Genomic DNA, 22,589 nt, shown 5'->3' with positions numbered 1-22,589 from the left:
AGATCAAATGGATGAAAAATAAATTAATAAAAATAAGAGCTGACATCATTGAGATAGAAAGTAACAAATACATACAGACGCTCAAAAACTGGTTCTTTAAAGAGACCATTAAAATAGATGACCTCTTTGTGACCCTGGTTAAGGAAAAGAGAGAGAGAGTCAAAATGTATACGATTAGAAGAAACAATTAGAAAGATTAGAAATGGGAAAGGAGACATAACTATGGGTAGAGGAAAGGTTAAAATAATTATAAAAGAATGCCATGTACAAGTTAATGGAACACACTTTGGAGATCTTTCTAGTACTTAGCCAAACTGTTATTTGCCCATGAGTGATCTCCGTGCTCATCAGACCCGTCCCACCAAGGCTCATCCCAGGCACAGAAACTGGGTAAGGCTCAGGTAGACAGTCTACCTGCACTGGCCCCGGGGCACAAGGCTGACCCCCGGAGAACAGAGCTGTTGAGAAACCATTGCAGATCTGTGGCCTCGGATGGGAAGGGCTCACAGGACAAGTCTGAATAGAGAGGCTGTAGATCTGGGCCAGGCTTGGGAGGGTTGGCTGTGGGCTTAGGACCCAGGGGGCCAGCCTGTATGGTTACTGTTTTGTGGAGGGAACCCGTGGGAATGCTTGCTCAGAAGCCAGAGCTTTTCAGGAAGGGAGAAAAGGGACAAGATTCAGCTCTGATGACTAGATGAGTGAGAAACAGGTCCCAGCAAGCAGTTGTTCTCCTTCGATGCCTGTGCCCTGGAGGGAGACAGAGAAACCAGGTGTCCGGGAATCCTTGGTTGAAGGGTACCTGGTAAGCCTAGCATCCTTCCCCAATGGCGTTCAACAGCAAGTCCAGGGCCTACCATTGCCCTTCTGGGTGCAGAGTGGACACAAGTATTTCTAAAAAGGGCAAATGGATGATGTTTATGTACTAACCCATCACCTCTTCATGGTAGGTGACTGGGTATTTCTAGAAGCCCTTTGACGTGATTAGTCCTGGAGCCAAGGACCCAAACCATGCCCTGTTCTCTTCTTTCCGTGTATCCACATTTTACCACAGTTCAAATCCTGCTTCTTCTAGAATGCTTTTCTTGCCCCACCCTCAAATTCCTAACTTACCAGCTTCTCTTACCCACACACTTCTTCTTTCTTAATTGTTCTTAAAAGTTTCTACCACATTTCTTACCACTTGGCTACTCTTTTAGTTTTTTCTTAAAAATGAAAAAAAGGAACATTGTAAAAACTTTTAAATATACAGATGGTTTTTCGTTGAAGATTTAAAAATTTTACCAGTAGTACATATTTATTTCAGAAAAATTAGAAAATGTATATAAACATGTAGCTGGAATAAACATCACCCATATTTCCATTACCCATGAATAGACACTGTTAACATTTATATGTATATTGTTTCACATTTTTAATAAGCATGTATATAATTTGCATACAATTATTTTTCTTGTACAAGTAGATGACACTGTATTTATTGTCTTGAAACTCTACTTTTCATTTCTCAATTGATGACTGACATCTTTTCAGGTCAATACATGAACCTGAACATTCTTAATGGCTGCCTGAGACTCCTCTGATGGACTCTGATGGGTGTTTTCTAACAGTCTGTTGATTCTTCATTGTTGGATATTTTATTATGCTTAATTTTTCACTATGATAAACACTGCTAGGAGGAATGGACATATAATAAATAACTGATTATTTAAGAATAAATTCCTATAAATGGAGTTGCTGGTATATTCTTTTCTTAAAGGCTTTTGATACCTGTTGCTGAGTTGTTCTCATGAAGTTTTTGTTAATTTATTGATACATTCCATCCAGCAATGTATTAGTGCCTTTTGTCTACACCCTTGCAAAAATGAGTATTATCATTAAACAAACTGGACCTGTTTTGATGCCTTTGTTTGATTACTAGAGATGTTGGGCATTGGGCACTTTTTTTTTTTTTTTTTTGCGGTATGCGGGCCTTTCACTGCTGTGGCCTCTCCTGTTGCAGAGCACAGGCTCCAGACGCACAGGCTCAGCGGCCATGGCTCACGGGCCCAGCCGCTCCGCGGCATGTGGGATCTTCCCAGACCAGGGCGCGAACCCGTGTCCCCTGCATCGGCAGGCGGACTCTCAACCACAGCGCCACCAGGGAAGCCCCCACTGGGCACTTTTTAATGTTTGTTGGCCATTCATACTTTATGAAGTACTTATGTGTATCACGTACCCATAGATCTGTTCATGAATTTATATATTGGGGACATCAGTCCTTGAACAGCCATATATAAGTACAGTGAAAACCCCTGGTACCATGTGGCATTGATGAAAAATTTAGACATAAAGTGATTGGCTGTTGGTGCTCATTCTGCATCCAGCCCCCAAGAAGGTGGGCTAAAGCTTGTAATTTTCTGCGGTGAGGAGGGGCGATATGGCTGGTGGACAGGCAGGGCTAGGGGGCAGTGGTTAGGGAAGGGGAGTTTCAGGAATGGGGAAGTTGAGGATGAGTCAGGCCAGCTAAACAGGCTGCGGATTCCTGGAACTGCTGCTTTCTTGGAAGTCAGCTGGTCCCGGAATTCTCTCCTGGTTTTAGACATAGAAGACAGCTGCCAGCAGGTGGCGCCAAACTGCAGATGGCAGAAGATGTAAATTGCACAGCCCAAATCTGTAGTTGCCTGACTGGCTAGATGCTTGGATGCTCCTTTGCGTTGGGATGGATTTTTACCATATTCTATTAAGGTTTAAAAGGTTTTTAAACTAAGTTAAAACAGAGAAAAAACTATACTTCTATTTTCTCTGATTCTTTTCATTAAAATGAACCTAAAAGAAAATGATTGTTTTGAAAGTGAGGTAGAAAGGCATTGAGGCATGGTGCTATTTTGTGATGTCTCTTTCTTCAGTTTGGTTTTCATATTCATTTATAGATCAGCACTCGTCAAAGTTTTCAAAACGTCAGCTGGGCAATTGACCTCCATTCTTTTCTGTAGATAAAGCTTATTTTCATACCAATGCTTTGGGAAAGTGGTTCAGGTAAGAATATTTCTAAAATGTTTTCTATTAAATTATATACACTTTCTGCTATCTAGTCCAAAGACTTTAGGCAAGTTTTGAATAATTCTCTAGCACTTAGAAAGGGATGAAGAATGCATAATAATTTAGACCAATTTATTTCTTTAAAATTAAAAATTAAGACCCAGAGTGATGATTTAAGATTTAAAAGTAGTTAATGGTATTGCTTAAATAAAGCTCCAAGGCATCTGCATTTTAATTTGTTTATTTATTCATAAGATAAAGAATATTCCCCATCACATTGCTTTGTAGATTTTGGTGTTGTGTTCAAAAAGGAAATGGGAGCAAAATGTCTGTCTCAATAAACTGGAGTCATATCTTCCTGCTGCACCATAAGATTTTCAAAATTAGATTTGGGAATTTTGATAGCTTCAGAATCATTTATTTTGGGGAAAGGATAAGTTTAATAACTGCTTTCTTAATTGCTCACATTATATATTGTATAACAAGGTAATATGATTGTTTCAAATTCATTGCATTGTTTCTGATTAATGTAATCAGAATATATATAATATATGTATTCTGAATATATATATTCAGAATATAATATGTCTGTGCTATTGCTTCATTCATTTACCATTCACCTATTACTCTATTCACTTATGATTGTATTTGCTTATTAGTCTATTATTTATTATTCAATTTGTTATATTTAGTTATCAATTATTCTGTTTGTTTATTCTATTACCTAATTTCTATTTATAATTCTATTATTTATCTTATTTTATTATTTTATTTTATCATTTATCATTCTATTATTAGTTTATATTTTATACACCAGTAATAAGTCAATTTTTATCAATTATTAACTGAGCATCTTGCAAAAAATACTCTGCTAGATCTTGGGAATAAAACTGACATGTCGCAGTCCCTAATCTCAAAGAACTTGTGAATAATTTTTGTTGTGTTTTATATGATCACAGCAAGTCTTCTCTTATGTAACTTTCACAATGTTGAGAAAGTGTCAGAAAAATAATTCACCTTTTTCTTTTTTTTACTAGGAAACAATAGAGATTATTTACTGTCTCCATAGTTGACTAGACTCTTGGTTGTAGACTCATAGTGATACAACTAGACTCATAGTTGTAGACTCTTGGTTGCTGATGGCTTATTTATCATCTTCCCTTGCTTACAAACAGCTGCCCTAGTTAGAGACCCAATTTCCGTGTAGCATGGTCCTTTCAGCTCACCTTCCCATCCTACTACGTACTTCACACCACCTTCTGTCACAGACTTCTATTATATCCTGCTACCCAGCAGTAGAAACCAGATTTTCTCTCTAGTGTTGCTGCTGAAGTTTTGAGCTGCTAAAACCAAGACCCCATCTGTCACCTGCTGCCAAAGACTTGTGGCACCTCCATAAGGCCCATTAGTCCAAATTTCTTTCCACCATAAAGCTGTCGGGGCCAATGTGGGCAATGCTGGAGAGGAGAACACCTATGTTCCTGCTGTTGGGCGCTCCAAGTCATTCTAGAGTGCCAATATCTTTAGTGGTATGTCCTCTCTATATTAAATTCAACAAGCATTTATCAAGCACTTACTCTGATTGATAATGTGCTGGGAACCAGGGATAGTACATCAACAGATCTGCAGAATTTCAGGTCAGCTACATGTGGTTAAAATAAGCTAGTGCGGAATTTTATAACTATTTATAACATTGTTTCTAAGAAAATATATTCAAGTTCCCAAAGGCCAGCATGGCATGGAGCCTAAAGGATCCTGGCGTCACATTTTTGCACTTCCACCTCCCCAGTTATTATCTGGCTATTTATCAGCTGTGTGGTGTTGAGAAAATTACTTAACATCTATGTACCTTTGTGTTTCTTCATCTGTAAAATGAAGACATTAGTTCCTACTTCATAGAGTTGTCATAAGGATTAAACAAATTATATTCGTAAAGGACCAGGAATAATACGTGACATATGGTAAGTGTGAAATGTGTTTGTTACATAGAAAAGTTTATAAACAACTCTTGGAATACAACCCCCTTTTGAACAGAAGACTGCTTTTGTTTTTAATGACAAGTTGAGGTAATCAATAACCACTATGTCAATGCCCATTTAAAAATAGCTCCCAAATTTTGATCACTAGCAACAGTTACCTAAAAAATAGAAGGCAAGATTATGTATATGTTGCGATGCATTAGGTTTTACTTTAAAAATCCCACAAAACTATTTAGGAAAGAGGTTGAGGAGTATAGGTTTCTTGCTTGACTCATTAATTCTTCAATTACTGAATATTTGCTGTAATCTCTGGCTGGACCAAATCTCTATTGATTTTGATTTTCGAATCAGCAGCTTGTTTGTCCTATATTCTGATAACTGAGGTTCCAAATGGTATGTTTTTCACCTGGGAAAAGCCTGCTGTTGTAGATCCCAGTCATTACATCATGACACTGCCTTAACTGTAGGAGTGTTTATCACCATGGAAACCTATACTTACACCTACACCACTATCCCTAATTGGCATCGTGTCATTTTTCAAGTTCTAATGACTCATCAGATTCAAGACTTTTTGCCCTTTAAATAAGAAATCATTTTCTTGTCTAATCTCTTCTGCTATTCATGCTTGCATTTCTACATCACTTTTGTGGTTTTCAACCCTTCAGCCTACGTATTAGAGTGTAAGTAAATGCTTATGAGTGATGTGAGAGGCGGTCAGGAAATTTATTTATTTATTTGTTTGTTTATTTATTTTTGGCTGTCTTGGGTCTTTGTTTCTGTGCGAGGGCTTTCTCTAGTTGCAGCGAGTGGGGGCCACTCTTCATAGCGGTGCGCAGGCCTCTCACTATCGTGGCCTCTCTTGTTGCGGAGCACAGGCTCCAGACGCACAGGCTCAGTAGTTGTGGCTCACAGGCCTAGTTGCTCCGCGGCATGTGGGATCTTCCCAGACCAGGGCTCGAACCCGTGTCCCCTCCGTTGGCAGGCAGATTCTCAACCACTGCGCCACCAGGGAAGCCTGCAGTCAGGAAATTTTACAGAGACGGAAACTGAAGCTCGAAAGTTATGTTTTCCTTTATGTAATACAATTCGTTGGTACACGAAGCAGGATTAGAACCTGGGGTCTCTTGACTCTGCCCAAAGCTCATTTCATTACGTCAAAGTAAGCACAGGGCTGACACACTTTGCTCCAGGTGACCACCCTCGCTGAGGGTGTCCCTGACCACCCACTCACCTGGAAGAGATCCTAGCTGAGGATGTCACACCTGAAGAGATGAAGTTTATCTGAAGAACGTGGATCTTCTAGTTTTCAGGATTCCTTACACAGTATTTTCTCCTTAAATTCTGCCCCTTTGGAGCAATTTAAAAATTATCACTGGATATTTTATATTTTGTATTAGTTTATTTCTTTGCGAAAGACAGAGCTTTTTTGTATGTGTGTTTGTATGTGTATGTGACAGGCAGATGTGGTAAAGCAAGTTTTAAAATGAAAATTGTAATCTTGATAATTTAAAAATTAACATCCATTGTTCTCTCAGTACTGTCTATAAATATACCCCTTTTTACATCAAGCAGGTAAAAGGCCCTGATGGACCATGGCAGCCGTGTTCCTCTTCCCTTTCTGGAAAGCTTTCAGCCACTTCCTGCCTTAGACACTAGGTCAGGAGTGTTAACCGCCTTGCCGGGTGGTATCTCCTACCTGAGCAGGAACACCTTGGCCTTGCTGGGCACCACATTCCTGCAGGCGTGAGCATCACAGGCAGTAGGATCAGGAGCTATGCTTTCTCTGTTCTCTTTGTAGTCTTGCCATTTTGTCAACACATTTATTGGAATTAGGTCATTTTTTTCTCCTAAATGCTTCTGTTTTAGTTGGCTGATTTATTCAATTCAGTGCCTGAGCCTTATCATAAAGTAGGGAGAGTTATTATTCAGCTTTAAAAGGATTGATAAGATTCTCTCTCTCACTCTGAGTACCAGGGATGATGCTAAATCAACCCCTTCATCCTTTGGGGCCTCAGGCCCTGCTGGGGAAACTTGGGAGGGACTCCATAGACTCCATAACCTCTAAGCTCTCCTACGTGGCTCTCTTGACCCCCACTGTTGCTCCTTATGTGGCCCTGTGTTTTGTGACGTGCCCCCTCCTCTCTGGAGATATAAGTAATAAAAATCTTCTTTCAATGGTATTGGCCTCTCTGAATTGTCACTCAGGTGCACCGCTACATTAAATCCTGGGTAGAATTTTAATACAGTCCACAAGCTACCATTCTGTTTATTGTCTTTAAGGCACTTAGCAGCATCTGATGTCCTCTTGTTTGTTCACTTGCCTGTGCTCTGTGTCACTCCATTAGCGTGTAAGCTCTATGAAAGAAGGAGTGGGATTTGTCTGGATTCCCATAGATCCTTGGTCCCTAGGATTGCAGTGGGCACTTAATTGATGTGTACTTTTTTTGGCCACATCAATGAATAACAGACACCAGGATTGCCGGTGCTCATACTGACCTATCTACATTCCTCTACAAAGATCAGAAAAAAAATGGGACTGAGTAAAATATGAAAGCACCAGTTATACATTCTCACTTAATATTTGTGAGTACTCTCCAAACAGCATGGTGATATACGTTTTAAAAGAACAAGTCAGAGATGTTTGCCGAGGTAATGACTATTACATGTCAGTTTCAACATCGTCACCCTCCTTCCTCTTAGATTATTCCCATAACTGAATATAAATCCACCATTTGGGCAGGTTTTTTTTTAAATTTATTATTTATTTATTTATTTTGGCTGCGTTGGGTTTTCGTTGCTGCGTGCGGGCTTTCTCTAGTTGTGGCGAGTGGGAGCTACTCTTCATTGTGGTGCACGGGCTTCTCATTGCGGTGGCTTCTCTTGTTGCAGAGCATGGCCTCTAGGTGCGTGGCCTTCAGTAGTTGTGGCATGTGGGCCCAGTAGTTGTGGCCCATGGGCTCCAGCGCACAGGCTCAGTAGTTGTGGCACACTGGCTTAGTTGCTCCATGGCATGTGGGATCTTCCCGGACCAGGGCTCAAACCGGTGTCCCCTACACTGGCAGGCAGGTTCTTAACCACTGCACCACCAGGGAAGTCCCTGAGCAGTTTTATTGTCTCTGTAGGTCTATGTGGATATAACTTTAAGCCTAGGAAAGGACAGATGCTATTTGATAAGATTTGGTTTCCCCTTGAAGGAAGACCTTATCTGGTAAGACATCTGTGTAAACACCTGAAAATTCTCACAGCTGCTGTGAGTAAACTCTCCAGTGACCTAAGAATGAGGTGGTGGTGGCAGCAACAGTGACAGAAGGAAGACAGATATCTCATTAGGGAGCAGTGTTGGCATGCTGACCCCAGTGTATTTTCAGAGTGGAGGCTCTGAACATGTTCCCAGAATGTGGTCTTCTTTCTACAACATAATTATCATTAAATTTCAAGAATGCTTTCCAAATGAAGTAGTATTATTATTGAACAAGAGTTTTACTGCTGAGAAAATTCTTGGTTATTGTTATTGAATGAATGGGAAGGGTGGCACGGAAACCACCAAGTGGCGTAAAATCAAAAAGTATTTTCTATTTGGCAGGGAGTGTTTTTCTGTTCTCATTGATGGAGGAGGCTGCATTTCTGGGAACTCATGATACTCTCTTCTGACTTTGATACCTCTGCACCCTCCCGGTTTCCTCTGACCCATTTTCCTAATTCAACACTATCTGCATCCTTCTCCCCTGCTCAGCACAGACCTCTGCTCTTCACTCTCTGGAGAATTCTTTATTCTCATCTGCATTCAGGGCCTCAGCGGTCACCTCCCTCCTGTGGAATCTGAAACCCACCTCCTGCTCCCGTTCGTTTTCTTCCTTTAGGAAATGATTCGCTTGTCCTGACCTCAGTGCCCATGTTCCAAACTCATCTCACCATCTTCCATTCTGTTGACATACTCTTTCACTTTGCTACTTCTCCCAACAGCATTGCTATCTTCTAGCCATGTTTCCTTAAAATCTTGGCATCATTTTTGGCAACTGTTTAAAAAAGTTTTTTAATTGTAAAATATCTTATATGCAAAGGATTTAAAAATTCTCTGCGTAAATACTACTAAATAACCAAGAGATCACTGAAGAAATCAAAGAGGAAATCAAAGAGTACCTAGAAACAAATGACAATGAAAACACAATGACCCAAAACATATGGGATGCAGCAAAAGCAGTTATAAGAGGGAAGTTTATAGCAATACAATCCTACCTCAAGAAACAAGAAAAATCTCAAACAACCTAACCTTACACTTAAAGCAATTAGAGAAAGAAGAAGAAGAAGAAGAACAACCAAAAAAAAACCCCAAAGTTAGTAGAAGGAAAGAAATCATAAAGATCAGATCAGAAATAAATGAAAAAGAAATGAAGGAAACAATAGCAAGGATCAATAAAACTAAAAGCTGGTTCTTTGAGAAGATAAACAAAATTGATAAAGCATTAGCCAAACTCATCAAGAAAAAAAGGAAGCAGACTAAAATCAATAGAATTAGAAATGAAAAGGAGAAATGAAAAGTTAACAATTGACACTGCAGAAATACAAAGGATCATAAGAGACTCCTACAATCAGCTATATGCCGATAGAATGGACAACCTGGAAGAAATGGACAAATTCTTAGAACAGTACAACCTTCCAAGACTGAACCAGGAACAAATAGGAAACATGAACAGAATAATCACAAGCACTGAAATTGAAACTGTGATTAAAAATCTTCCAACAAACAAAAGCCCAGGGCCAGATGGCTTCATAGGTGAATTCTATCAAACATTTAGAGAAGAGCTAACACCTATCCTTCTCAAACTCTTCCAAAATATAGCAGAAGGAGGAACACTCCCAAACTCATTCCACGAGGGCACTATCACCCTGATACCAAAAACCAGACAAAGATATCACAAAAAAAGAAAATTACAGGCCATATCACTGATGAACATAGATGCAAAAATCCTCAACAAAATACTAGCAAACAGAATCCAACAACACATTATAAGGATCACACACCATGATCAAGTGGGGTTTACCCCAGGAATGCGAAGATCCTTCAACATACACAAATCAATCAATGTGCTACACCATATTAACAAATTGAAGAATAAAAACCATATGGTCATCTCAATAGATACAGAAAAAGCTTTCAACAAAATTCAACACCCATTTATGATAAAAAGTCTCCAGAAAGTGGGCAAGAGGAACCTACCTCAACATAATAAAGCCATATATGACAAACCCACAGCAAACATCATGCTCAATGGTGAAAAACTGAAAGCATTTCCTCTAAGGTCAGGAGCAAGACAAGGGTGCCCACTCTCACCACTGTCATTCAGCATAGTTTTGGAAGTTTCAGCCATGGCAGTCAGAGAAGAAAAAGAAATAAAATCAATCCAAATTGGAAAAGAAGAAGTAAAACTGGCACTGTTTGTAGATGACATGATACTATACACAGAAAATCCTAAGATTGCCACCAGAAAACTACTAGAGCTAATCAACGAATTCAGTAAAGTCGCAGGATGGAAAATTTATACACAGAAATCTCTTTTATTCCTATACACTAACAATGAAAAATCAGAAAGAGAAATTAAGGAAACAATCCCATTTACCATCACAACAAAAAGAATAAAAAACCTAGGAATAAACCTACCTAAGGAGGCAAAAGACCTGTACTCAGAAAACTATAAAACACTGATGAAAGAAATCAAAGATAACATAAACAGATGGAGAGATATACCATGTTCCTGGATTGGAAGAATCAATATTGTGAAAATGACTATACTACCCAAAGCAATCTACAGGTTCAGTGCAATCCCTATCAAATTACCAGTGACATTTTTCACAGAACTAGAACAAGAAATTTTACAATTTGTATGGAAATACAAAAGACCCCGAATAGCCAAAGCAATCTTAAGGAAGAAAAACGGAGCTGGAGGAATCAAGCTCTGTGACTTCCAACTATACTGCAAAGCTACAGTGATCAAGACAGTATGGTACTGGCACAAAAACAGAAATCTAGATCAATGGTATAGGATAGAAAGCCCAGAGATAAACCCACGCACATATGGTCACCTTATCTTTGATAAAGGAGGTGGGAATGTACAGTGGAGAAAGGACAGCCTCTTCAATAAGTGGTGCTGGGAAAACTGGACAGGTACATATAAAAGTATGAGATTAGATCACTCCCAGACTGGGGCATGAACCTCTGTCCCCTGCATCAGCAGGAGGACTCTCAACCACTGCGCCACCAGGGAAGCCCAACAGTTTTAAAATGCTGTATGGATTGTAAAATTATCTTTTAATCAAGTTATTGAATTATTAAAATTGAAATATCAAAGAATTAGGATATTAAAATACATTAAAAAAAACTGACTCTCTTCAATGCTTGATCATTAACCATAAATAACAATAATTAGACAGGTAATTGGTGTAACAGGTCTACATTCTGCATATGTAAAGAAAATATTTCCAAAGGAACATTGTGTGACAAAAAAGGAAAGAAGATTTTTTTTTTTTTTTTAATGTGTAAGTTTAAGTGGTTTCTCCTTTTCAGGAGGCCTCAGCCCGGGCGATCCCACGTGGTAAACCGCACCTGCCCCGCCTTTCTATTTCCACCAGGGGGCAGCGCTCACCTGCAAATGGGTGTTTCTTGGGGGTTGACTTCGGTCTGCGTCGCACATGCCCTCAGCTGGAAATTATTAAACCCCTGTTAAGAAGAAACCTCAACATTTATCTCTTCAAAGTCCAGAGCACAATGAATATAAAGACAAAATTTCCGGGTCTCCCTGGTGGCGCAGTGGTTGAGAGTCCGCCTGCCGATGCAGGGGATACGGGTTCGTGCCCCGGTCTGGGAGGATCCCATATGCCGCGGAGCGGCTGGGCCCGTGAGCCATGGCCTCTGGGCCTGCGCGTCCGGAGCCTGTGCTCCGCAACGGGAGAGGCCACAACAGTGAGAGGCCCGCATACCGCAAAAAGAAAAAAAAAAAAAAAAAAAAAAAAAAAAAAGACAAAATTTCCTTACATTTATATCAAGATTTACAACTTCCAAAGGGATTTCTTGTATATTATCTTATTTGAACCTTACAATGAATCTGGGAATTAGGAAGAGAGGTTTCCTTCCTCTTATTTAAAGATGAGGAAACTGAAGAAAAGGACTGTTCAAGGATACACAGCATCAAACTGGTGAGTCAGGCCAGAATGAGCCTTGAGATTCAGTGTGGTTCCTTTCAGTATATATAGTTATCTTAAGGTCAGGTAGAAAAGTAAAACTCAAACAATGCAAAAATCCTTCTTTAATGAAAAGTACAAATGTATTTTTGTTTGTTTTTGCGGTACACGGGCCTCTCACTGTTGTTGCCTCTCCTGTTGCGGAGCACAGGCTCCAGACACGCAGGCTCCAGACGTGCAGGCTCAGCCGCCACGGCTCACGGGCCCAGCCGCTCCGCGGCATGTGGGCTCTTCCCAGACCGGGGCACGAACCCGTGTCCCTTGCATCGGCAGGCGGACGCTCAACCACTGCGCCACCAGGGAAGCCCACAAACGTATTTCTTATAGGAGTTTGGAGGTAAGGCCCTGGGTGAGGGAGGTGTGGGTGGGGTTTAGGCCCAGTGCAGTTGGAGGGGGTCTCCGAGGGGGTCCCCGAATGTAGGGGCGGGGCTTGGGCTCTGCACGGTAGGAGGGAGGCTCTGAGGGCAGAGGATTAGGCCCGGGAGCCCAACAGTGCCTAAGTGGACAGGGAAAGCACTGGCTGTGTTCCTTTCCTTTCCTCTGTGCCCACCCCCCTAAGGGTCTCCCCTGTCCCCGCAGGACCCCTAACCATGGGTGGGTCCCGCTGGGGGTAGGAACTCCCCACCTCCCCCAGCCACCCCTCAGGAGTGCCGGTCCTGTAGGTCCGGCCTTTACTTTTGCTTCCCCTTCCCTCCCTCCCACTCCCTTAGGACCTGCGCGGCTGGAGGAGGCCTAGGTGAGCACAGGATCAGGCCTGGGACCTCAGCAGGCTTCTGGGTGCCCAAGTGGGTGGGGGAAACCTGGCCACGCTCCCTTTTGATCCTCTGCCCTCCCAATGGTCCCCCAATGTCCCCCTTCAGGAGTGGGGTTCCTTCCCCTCCCCCAGCTGGCCTCAGGGGCACCGGTCCCATCCCGCCTCCACTTCTCCTCCCCCCTCACGGCCCCCCCCACGCCCCATGTCCTGCTGGTCACTGGGGGTTCCCCCTGTCCCCTTAGGTGTTCGTAGTCCCCCACTGGTGCCTCGTAGGTGCCCTAGTTGTGCAGAGACGCGAATTCCGCATCCTCGTAGCCCGCCATCTTGACTCTGCCTGCCCCACCCCACCTCCTTCTTCTATGTAGCTTTTCAAGCCAACTACTAGTCCCTTTCCAGGGAGTCTATGTGGAGTAGTGCATATACTTTGAGTTAAACAGATCTGTGTTTTAGTTCAGGCTTACTGTTTTCCAGCTTGGATAAGTATTAGTTATCTTCTCTGAGTCTCAGTTGCCTTATCTGTGAAACTTCCAAGAGATGTTGGGAAAATGAATAAGAAACAAGTAATAGTGCCTGGCACATAGTAGGCCCTCAATTAATGCCCGTTCCCTCTCTTTCTTTCTTTTCCCTCTTACTCCCCTGCTTTAGTTCATAGTGGTCTCTGAAACTCAGTTATACCTAATTATACCACACATTCACTCAAGAAGTATTTATCGAATGCCAAGTGTGTGCCAGGGACTCTTACGGGACAATTATGGGCCCTCGATTTTTGACAATTGTCATGTATGCTTCTTGATCAAAGTTCCTTCTAAGCTCAACATCTGAGCATGCATTGATTCTAGATATTCATGCATATCCCAAGCTGTCCAGAGTTGCCCTTGGACAAAATTGGGGAGTTGTTAAAGTTTGTCATTGACATTTCTACTCTCTTCTTTCGTTGCTCTTTTCTTCTCTAGGTCGAAATCTCTTTCTGCCTTTCATCTGAAGCCATGAGCTATCTGGTGTTTTAACTTTTTTTTTTTTTTTTTGCTGTCTAAAGAAAAGATATGATATTGTTCATTTACATTAACAGAAATACGGCCTTATTCACTGTGTGTTGTTCCAGGCCCCCTAGCATTTGCATTTTAAACTTTTTCTTCAGTTGTGAAATAAGAGATGGTTCCTTGTAATAGGAATTTCAGTTATTGGTGAGGAGAAGAGAGGTTATTTTGGGCAGAAGTCTGTTGAAATCACAGTTGCCCACTTAAAAGGGCAACTTTTCAGGCTAAGCATTCTTTTTGAACACATGTGGGGGAGTAGACTGAAGAGAAGGCATGAACTTTCTTATTGCTTATTCCACACACAGATCTCTTCCTGCTTCCATGCCCAGTTCTCAGACTTCTCTCCCTGGAGGCTGCTCTGAATTTCAGGAAGTTTCCTCTTCTTCAGACTCTCTCTCTGCCACTTCTTTTTCCTGTCTTATCTCCCAATCTACTTAAGATTCCCAAATGACCTAAGTGGAAGCTCTACACTACCCTGTTTCCTTGTGCTAGGATCTCCACTTCAGTCCACTGCACCCCATCCCCATAGCATGGGGATTGTTCTGCCTTTTCTATGCCAGCTTTCCATGGCCCTGAGAGTCCATGCTTTTGTTACATTTAGGTGCACAGGATGGAGGGGGTGAAAATGCATGGAAAGACAGAATAGTCTCAGCTTTCATCACGGTTTCAAGAGTAGACACTGATTATTGGGAATTTAGATTCAGGAGAGTTGTCTTTAGCATATATCTGTTTCTGTAGCAGAGAGGAGGAAGAGAATTAAACTTGCATGTATCACGAAAACTCTCAATGAAAACACTAATATAGCAATTTGAGAACCAATAAAATGAGAAAAGAGAAACTAGAAATTGTCTGCAGACACAGAGTAATAATAATCTAATTCAGCAAATGGGTATTTTTTTTATTTTTAAATTTTATTCTATTTATTTTTTATACAGCAGGTTCTTATTAGTTATCTATTATATATATATTAGTGTATACATGTCAATCCCAATCTCCCAATTCATCCCACCACCACCACCCCTCCACCACTTTCCCCCCTTGGTGTCCATACGTTTGCTCTCTACATCTGTGTCTCTATTTCTGCCCTGCAAACAGGTTCATCTGTACCATTTTTCTAGGTTCCACATGTATGATATTTGTTTTTCTCTTTCTGACTTACGTGACTCTGTATGACAGTCTAGATCCGTCCACATCTCTACAAATGACCCAATTTCATCCCTTTTTATGGCTGAGTAATATTCCATCGCATATACGTACCACATCTTCTTTATCCGTTCGTCTGTCATTGGGCATTTAGGTTGCTTCCATGACTTGGCTATTGTAAATAGTGCTGCAAGGAACATTGGGGTGCATGTGTCTTTTTGAATTATGGTTTTCTCTGGGTATATGCCCAGTAGTGGGATTGCTGGGTCATATGGTAGCTCTATTTTTAGTTTTTTAAGGAACCTCCATACTGTTCTCCATAGTGGCTGTATCAATTTACATTCCCACCAACAGTGCAAGAAGGTTCCCTTTTCTCCACACCCTCTCCAGCATTTGTTGTTTGTAGAGTTTCTGATGATGCCCATTCTAACTGGTGTGAGGTGATACCTCATTGTAGTTTTGATTTGCATTTCTCTAATAGTTAGTGATGTTGAGCAGCTTTTCATGTGCTTCTTGGCCATCTGATTTCTGTGTGTTAATTTTGTATCCTGCTACTTTACCAAATTCACTGATTAGTTCTAGAAGTTTTTTGGTGGCATCTTTAGGGTTATCTATGTATAGTATCACGTCATCGGCAAACAGTGGCAGTTTTACTTCTTCTTCTCCAGTTTTTATTCCTTTTATCTCTTTTTCTTCTCTGATTACTGTGGCTAGGGCTGCCAATACTATGTTGAATAATAGTGGCAGGGTGGACATCCTTGTCTTGTCCTGATCTTAGAGGAAATGCTTTCAGTGTTTCACCATTGAGAATGATGTTTGCTATGGGTTTGTCATATATGGCGTTTATTATTTTGAAGTAGGTTCCCTCTATGCCCACTTTCTGGAGAGTTTTTTATCATAAATGGGTATTGAATTTTGTCAAAAGCTTTTTCTGTATCTATTGAGAGATTATATGGTTTTTATTCATCAATTTTTTAATTTGGTGTATCACATTGATTGATTTGCATATATTGAAGAATCCTTGCATCCCTGGGATAAATCCCACTTGATCATGGTGTATGGTCCTTTTAATGTGTTGTTGGACTCTGTTTGCTAGTATTTTGTTGAGGATTCTTTCATCTATGTTCATCAGTGATAGTGGTCTGTAATATTCTTTTTTTGTAATATCTTTGTCTGGTCTTGGTATAAGGGTGATGGTAGCCTCATAGAATGAGTTGGGGAGTGTTCCTTCCTTCGCAATTTTTTGGAAGAGTTTGAGAAGGATAGGTGTTAGCTCTTCTCTAAATATCTGATACAATTCACCCGTGAAGCCATCTGACCCTGAAATTTTGTTTCTTGGTAGATTTTTAATCACGGTTTCAATCTCATTACTTGTGATTGGTCTGTTCATATTTTCTATTTCTTCCTGGTTCAGTCTCGGAAGGTTGTGCTTTTCTAAGAATTTGTCCATTTCTTCCAGGTTGTCCATTTTATTGGCATAGAGTTGCTTGTAGTAGTCTCTTAGGATGCTTTGTATTTCTGCAGTGTCTGTTGTAACTTCTCCTTTTTCATTTCTAATTTATTGATATGAGTCCTCTCCCTCTTTTTCTTGATGAGTCTGGCCAATGGTTTATCAATTTTGTTTATCTTCTCAAAGAAGCACCTTTTAGTTTTATTGATCTTTGCTCTTGTTTTCTTCGTTTCTATTTCATTTATTTCTGCTCTGATCTTTATGATTTCTTTCCCTCTGCTAACTTTGGGTTTTGTTTGTTCTTCTTTCTCTAGTTCCTATAGGTGTAAGGTTAGATTGTTTATTTGAGATTTTTCTTGTTTCTTGAGGTAGGCTTGTATTGCTATAAACTTCCCTCTTAGAACTGCTTTTGCTGCATCCCATAGGTTTTGGATCATCGTATTTTCGTTGTAATTTGTCTCTAGGTATTTTTTGATTTCCTCTTTGATTTCTTCAGTGTTCTCTTTCTTGGTTATTTAGTAACGTATTGTTTAGCCTCCATGTGTTTGTGTTTTTTACGCTTTTTTCCCTGTAATTGATTTCTAATCTCATAGCGTTGTTGTTGGAAAACATGCTTAATATGATTTCAATTTTCTTAAATTTACTGAGGCTTGGTTTGTGACCCAAGATATGATCTATCCTGGAGAATGCTCTGTGTGCACTTGAGAAGAAAGTGTAATCTGCTGTTTTTGGATGGAATGTCCTATAAATATCAATTAAATCTATCTGGTCTATTCTGTCATTTAAAGCTTGTGTTTCCTTATTAATTTTCTGTCTGGATGATCTGTCCATTGGTGTAAGTGAGGTGTTAAAGTCCCCCACTATTGTTGTGTTACTGTCGATTTCCTCTTTTATAGCTGTTAGCAGTTGCCTTGTGTATTGAGGTGCTCCTATGTTGGGTGCCTATATATTTATAATTGTTATATCTTCTTCTTGGATTGATCCCTTGATCATTATGTAGTGTCCTTCCTTGTCTCTTGTAACAATCTTTATTTTAAAGTCTATTTTATCTGATATGAGTATTGCTACTCCAGCTTTCTTTTGATTTCCATTTGCATGGGATATCTTTTTCCATCCCCTCACTTTCAGTCTGTATGTGTCCCTACGTCTGAAGTGGATCTCTTGTAGACAGCATATATATGGGTCTTGTTATTGTATCCATTCAGCCAGTCTGTGTCTTTTGTTTGGAGCATTTAATCCATTCCCATTTAAGGTAATTATCGATATGTATGTTCCTATTACCATCTTCTTAATTGTTACGGGGTTTTTTTGTACATCCTTTTCTTCTCTTGTGTTTCCCACTTAGAGAAGTTCCTTTAGCATTTGTTGTAGAGCTGGTTTGGTGGTGCTGAATTCTTTTAGCTTTTGCTTGTCTGTAAAGCTTTTGATTTCTCCATCAAATCTGAATGAGATCCTTGCCGGGTAGAGTAATCTTGGTTGTAATTTCTTCCCTTTCATCACTTTAAATATGTCATACCACTCCTTTCTGGCTTGTAGAGTTTCTGCTGAGAAATCAGCTGTTAACCTTATGGGAGTTCCCTTGTATGTTATTTGTCATTTTTCCCTTTTTGCTTTCAATAATTTTTCTTTGTCTTTAATTTTTGTCAGTTTGATGACTATGTGTCTTGGCATGTTTCTCCTTGGGTTTATCCTGCCTGGGACTCTCTGTGCTTCCTGGACTTGGGTGGCCATTTCCTCTCCCATGTTAGGGAAGTTTTCGACTATAATCTCTTCAAATATTTTCTCGGGTCCTTTCTCTCTCTCTTCTCCCTCTGGAACCCCTTTAATGCAAATGTTGTTGCATTTAATGTTGTCCCAGAGGTCTCTTAGGCTGTCTTCATTTGTTTTCATTCTTTTTTCCTTATTCTGTTCTGCAGCAGTGAATTCCACCATTCTGTCTTCCAGGTCACTTATCCATTCTTCTGCCTCAATCATTCTGCTATTGATTTCTTCTAGTGTATTTTTCTTTTCAGTTATTGTTTTGTTCATCTCTGTTTGTTTGTTCTTTAATCCTTCTAGGTGTTTGATGTTTAATTCTTCTAGGTCTTTGTTAAACATTTCCTCCATCTTGATTTTTGCCTCCATTCTTTTTCTGAGGTCCTGGATCATCTGCACTATCAGTATTCTGAACTCTTTTTCTGGAAGGTTGCCTATCTCCGCTTCATTTAGTTGTTTTTCTGGGGTTTTACCTTGTTCCTTCATCTGGTACATAGTGCTCTGCCTTTTCATTTTGTCTCTCTTTCTGTGAATGTGGTTTTCCTTCCACAGGCTGCAGGATTATAGTTCTTTTTGCTTCTGCTGTCTGCCTTCTGGTGGATGTGGCTATCTAAGAGGCTTGTGCAAGTTTCCTGATGGGAGGGACTGGTGGTAGGTAGAGCTGGGTGTTGCTCTAGTAGGCAGAGCTCAGTAAAACTCTAATCTGCTTGTCTACTGACGGGTGGAACTGGGTTCCCTCCCTGTTGGTTGTTTGGCCTGAGGCGACCCAGCACTGCAGCTTACCTGGCTGTTTGGTGGGGCCAATGGCAGACTCCAGCAGGGCTCACTCCAAGGAGAACTTCCTAGAACTTCCACTGCCAGTGTCTCCATCCCCACGGTGAGTCACAGCCCCCGCCGCCTCTGCAGGAGACCCTCCAACACCAGCAGGTAGGTCTGGTTCAGTATCCTATGGGGTCACTGCTCCTTCCCCTGGGTCCCAATGCACACACTGCCTCGTGTGTGCCCTCCAAGAGTGGAGTCTCTGTTTCCTCCAGTCCTGTCGAAGTCCTGCAATCAAATCCCACTAGCCTTCAACGTCTGATTCTCTAGGAATTCCTCCTCCCGTTGCTAAACCCCCAGGTTGGGAAACCTGACATGGGGCTCAGAACCTTCACTCTACTGGGTGAACTTCTGTGGTATCAGTGTTCTCCAGTCTGTGAGTCACCCACCCAGCAGTTATGGGATTTGATTTTATTGTGATTGTGCCCCTACTACCGTCTCATCTTGGATTCTCCTTTGTCTTTGGTTGTGGGATATCTTTTTTGGTGAGTTCCAGTGTCTTTCTGTCAAGGGTTGTTCAGCAGTTAGTTGTGATTCTGGCGCTCTTGCAAGAGGGAGTGAGAGCACGTCCTTCTACTCCGCCATCTTGAACCAATCTCAGCAAGTGGGTATTGAGTGCTGACCCTACAAAGCCATTTGACCTCCAGATCCACTTTCCAACTTTCTCCATCCTGCTCTCTGCTCCAGGAGGATAGCTGCCCTCTGTCCTTCATTATCTTTGCCCAGAGGGGACCTAATCAGGAAACTGGAGGGAGGTAAGAGGATGAGTTTTGGGTGTTTATTCCCCTGGCATCTCCTACATGTTGTCTGTGGCCTTTCATAAAATACACAGCTCCTCTCAAGGTGGCCCTCTTTATATAACTTTCCCTTTCTAACTCACCTCCCTTCATCCCTCTGCACTTAGGGGTCATAAGCTCCTCCCAGTGCTTTCCCTACATCATGCCCACACTTTTGCAAATAGTCCTTTTATTAAACTCTTTTAGATTTCCCCTAATTCCAGTGTGTAAGCTGTTCCCTGCTCAGACTCTGCAGTATGGTAGGACTTGTATAAAGTTTTTGTCCTCCAGGAAGTTAATAGGAAAATGAATAATTGCAGTGCCATGGTTAATAAATACTTACCAAGGTGTAAGCTCTTTGAAGGTAGAGACCCCATATTATTCATGTTTCTTTCTTGATACTTAGCATCGTGCTAGGTGTAAGCAGGTGCTTACCAGTGTGGAGGTAAAAGTGGACGTATGTATAATGGGTGGGAGAGTGGAGATGGAATTGAGCAACTGTTCCAGGATGCTCCAGGTAGCCTTCACAGTGTAGCTACTCATGGCAGTCATAACAGACTGTTTGCCTTAAACAAAGGAGTTTACTAGAAGAATATCAATGGCTTCTAGAATCAAAGGAAGCCAGGAGGACGGGTCTGGAAGAACTTGGGTGCTCTGTATGGCCAGTTTTCCGAAACCACAACAAAAGTCACGCATTTCATATGAGTGGGGCATCCTCATGAACAGCCCTTGGCTTTGGTTTCTTTAAGGTGTATTGACACAGGTTTCTGGATACATGTTGTATTCACTCTATGGAAACTTTCTGGGCTTCTTTCTTCCAATCTTCCTCTCAGAAAGCCTGCTCACTGCTGCAGTTAAGGTAAGAAGAAAGAAGATCTCAGGTGTGATCAGGCAATAGAATAAGAGGAGATCTAATCCTCCATGACACCCTATGTCTTGGGACTACAGAAACCAGCTCACCTCTCTCTCCCTGGCCTCTTCACTAAATGAAAGGCAGGGTAATGAAGGCAGTAGGTGAGAACCATAGTTAGGTTACAAGGGTCAGCAGGAGTTAAGGAACAATGGCAGATGAGTTAAGTAACAATGGCAGATGAGTTCTTCCCCTGAAGAGCCAAGCATGCGTGCAGCGGTGGGGCTGCTTTTGCTGAGTGTGAGAGAGGGTGTTTCCCCATCTCTGGGGAGGAATAGAAGAAGCAGAACCTACTGAAGTTTCCATCATTGAATCTGGACCTTCGTTTTGCTGCCCTCTTCCTCTCCCACCGCCCTTAGTAACCCTGTGCTCTGAAGTTGCTCCCCAGTACCCTAGAGCTGCATCCCAGTTGAGTTAGTCCTCCCCTGATAGGTTCCATTTTCCTAACTTCTCCTTCCCTTCTGAAACTTTACAGCTTGTGTGGGAACAGGTGTTAAGAAGATAACTACCTGGTTAGTCTAATTCAGTCTAAGGTGTTACTTACCAACAAAGGTGGGTAGGGGTGGAGAAGTAGTCACCAAAGCTATTTACATTAAAAATGTACCCTTGATCTAAGTGAAAGTTCAGGCAGTGTGATGATGAAAATTTTGGAGAAAAGGCTTTTCTGTATTCTTTCAATAAATACAATTGGACTCTTAGATCAGCTGAATTAGGAAAGAGGGTAACAAGGTTTTTTGTTTGTTTTGGTCTGTAGGTCTTTTTTCATCACCTGGAAAGAAGTGCCCTGGCTCCGATTTCCCCACTTTTGTGCATTGACCAGGTTTTATATACCAGAAATTTTACATGGCTCCTGAAGATGCAAAGATAGGTAAGATGTGGTCTTTGCTCTAAAGGAAGCCATATCTTGGGGGCAGAGGGTAGAGGGTAATACAAAAATAATTGCAAAATAGGATGAAAAGTTTAATAATACAGATTTATATAAAACATATGAAGCACCCAAAAAAGAGAAACCAGCCTCTGGAGGACTTAGGGAAATTCATTTGAATGGTGTCTTAAAAAAATGAGCGGGGAAAAAATTTTTCTAGGCAGAGGGACCAGCATATATAAAGGAGGTGTAAACATGCATGACATGTTTGAACAACTGTGAAAAGTTTGGTTTGGCTAGGGCATAAAATTTGTATGAGTGAGTGCCAAGAGATAAGCCTGGAAAAATAAGTTGGAGGCAGATGGGGAAGGATCTTTAATGTCATTCTAAGGAATTTGGACTTGGTCCCATAGTCAGGGGGTGGACCATTGAAGGTTGCGAAGCAGCGGATGAACATGCTCTTAATTTTTAGAAAGATAACATTATCGGCAGTGTACTATATGGACGGGAGGAAAACTGGAGGCAGGGATATGAGAAAGAATTTGCAAGGGTCTGTGGGGAGTGTAAGAAACAAGGACAACTTCAAGAAAGTTGCAGTGGGGTGGTAAGAAGGGGAAGTTAGAAGGTAGAAATGGGGGCATTTGACTATTGACTAGTTACAGGTTGATGAAGGAGAGGGAGGAAACCTTAAATGACAAGAGGTCTCCAGTTTTGGACTGTGGGGAGTGCCGTTAACTAATATGGGAAAGCAAAGGAGGAGCAGGTTTTGTAGGAAAGATAATGTGTCCAGGATAACAAAGATTAGGGATGAAGCACCTGTCAACACCCAGGTATAGATATTCCATAG

This window comes from Mesoplodon bidens (assembly GCF_964165515.1).
Source record: "Mesoplodon bidens genome assembly, chromosome: 19".
In the NCBI taxonomy this organism is placed as follows: Eukaryota; Metazoa; Chordata; class Mammalia; order Artiodactyla; family Ziphiidae; genus Mesoplodon; species Mesoplodon bidens.
The sequence above is the reverse complement of the archived record's forward strand: the minus strand, read 5'-3'. Positions refer to the sequence as shown.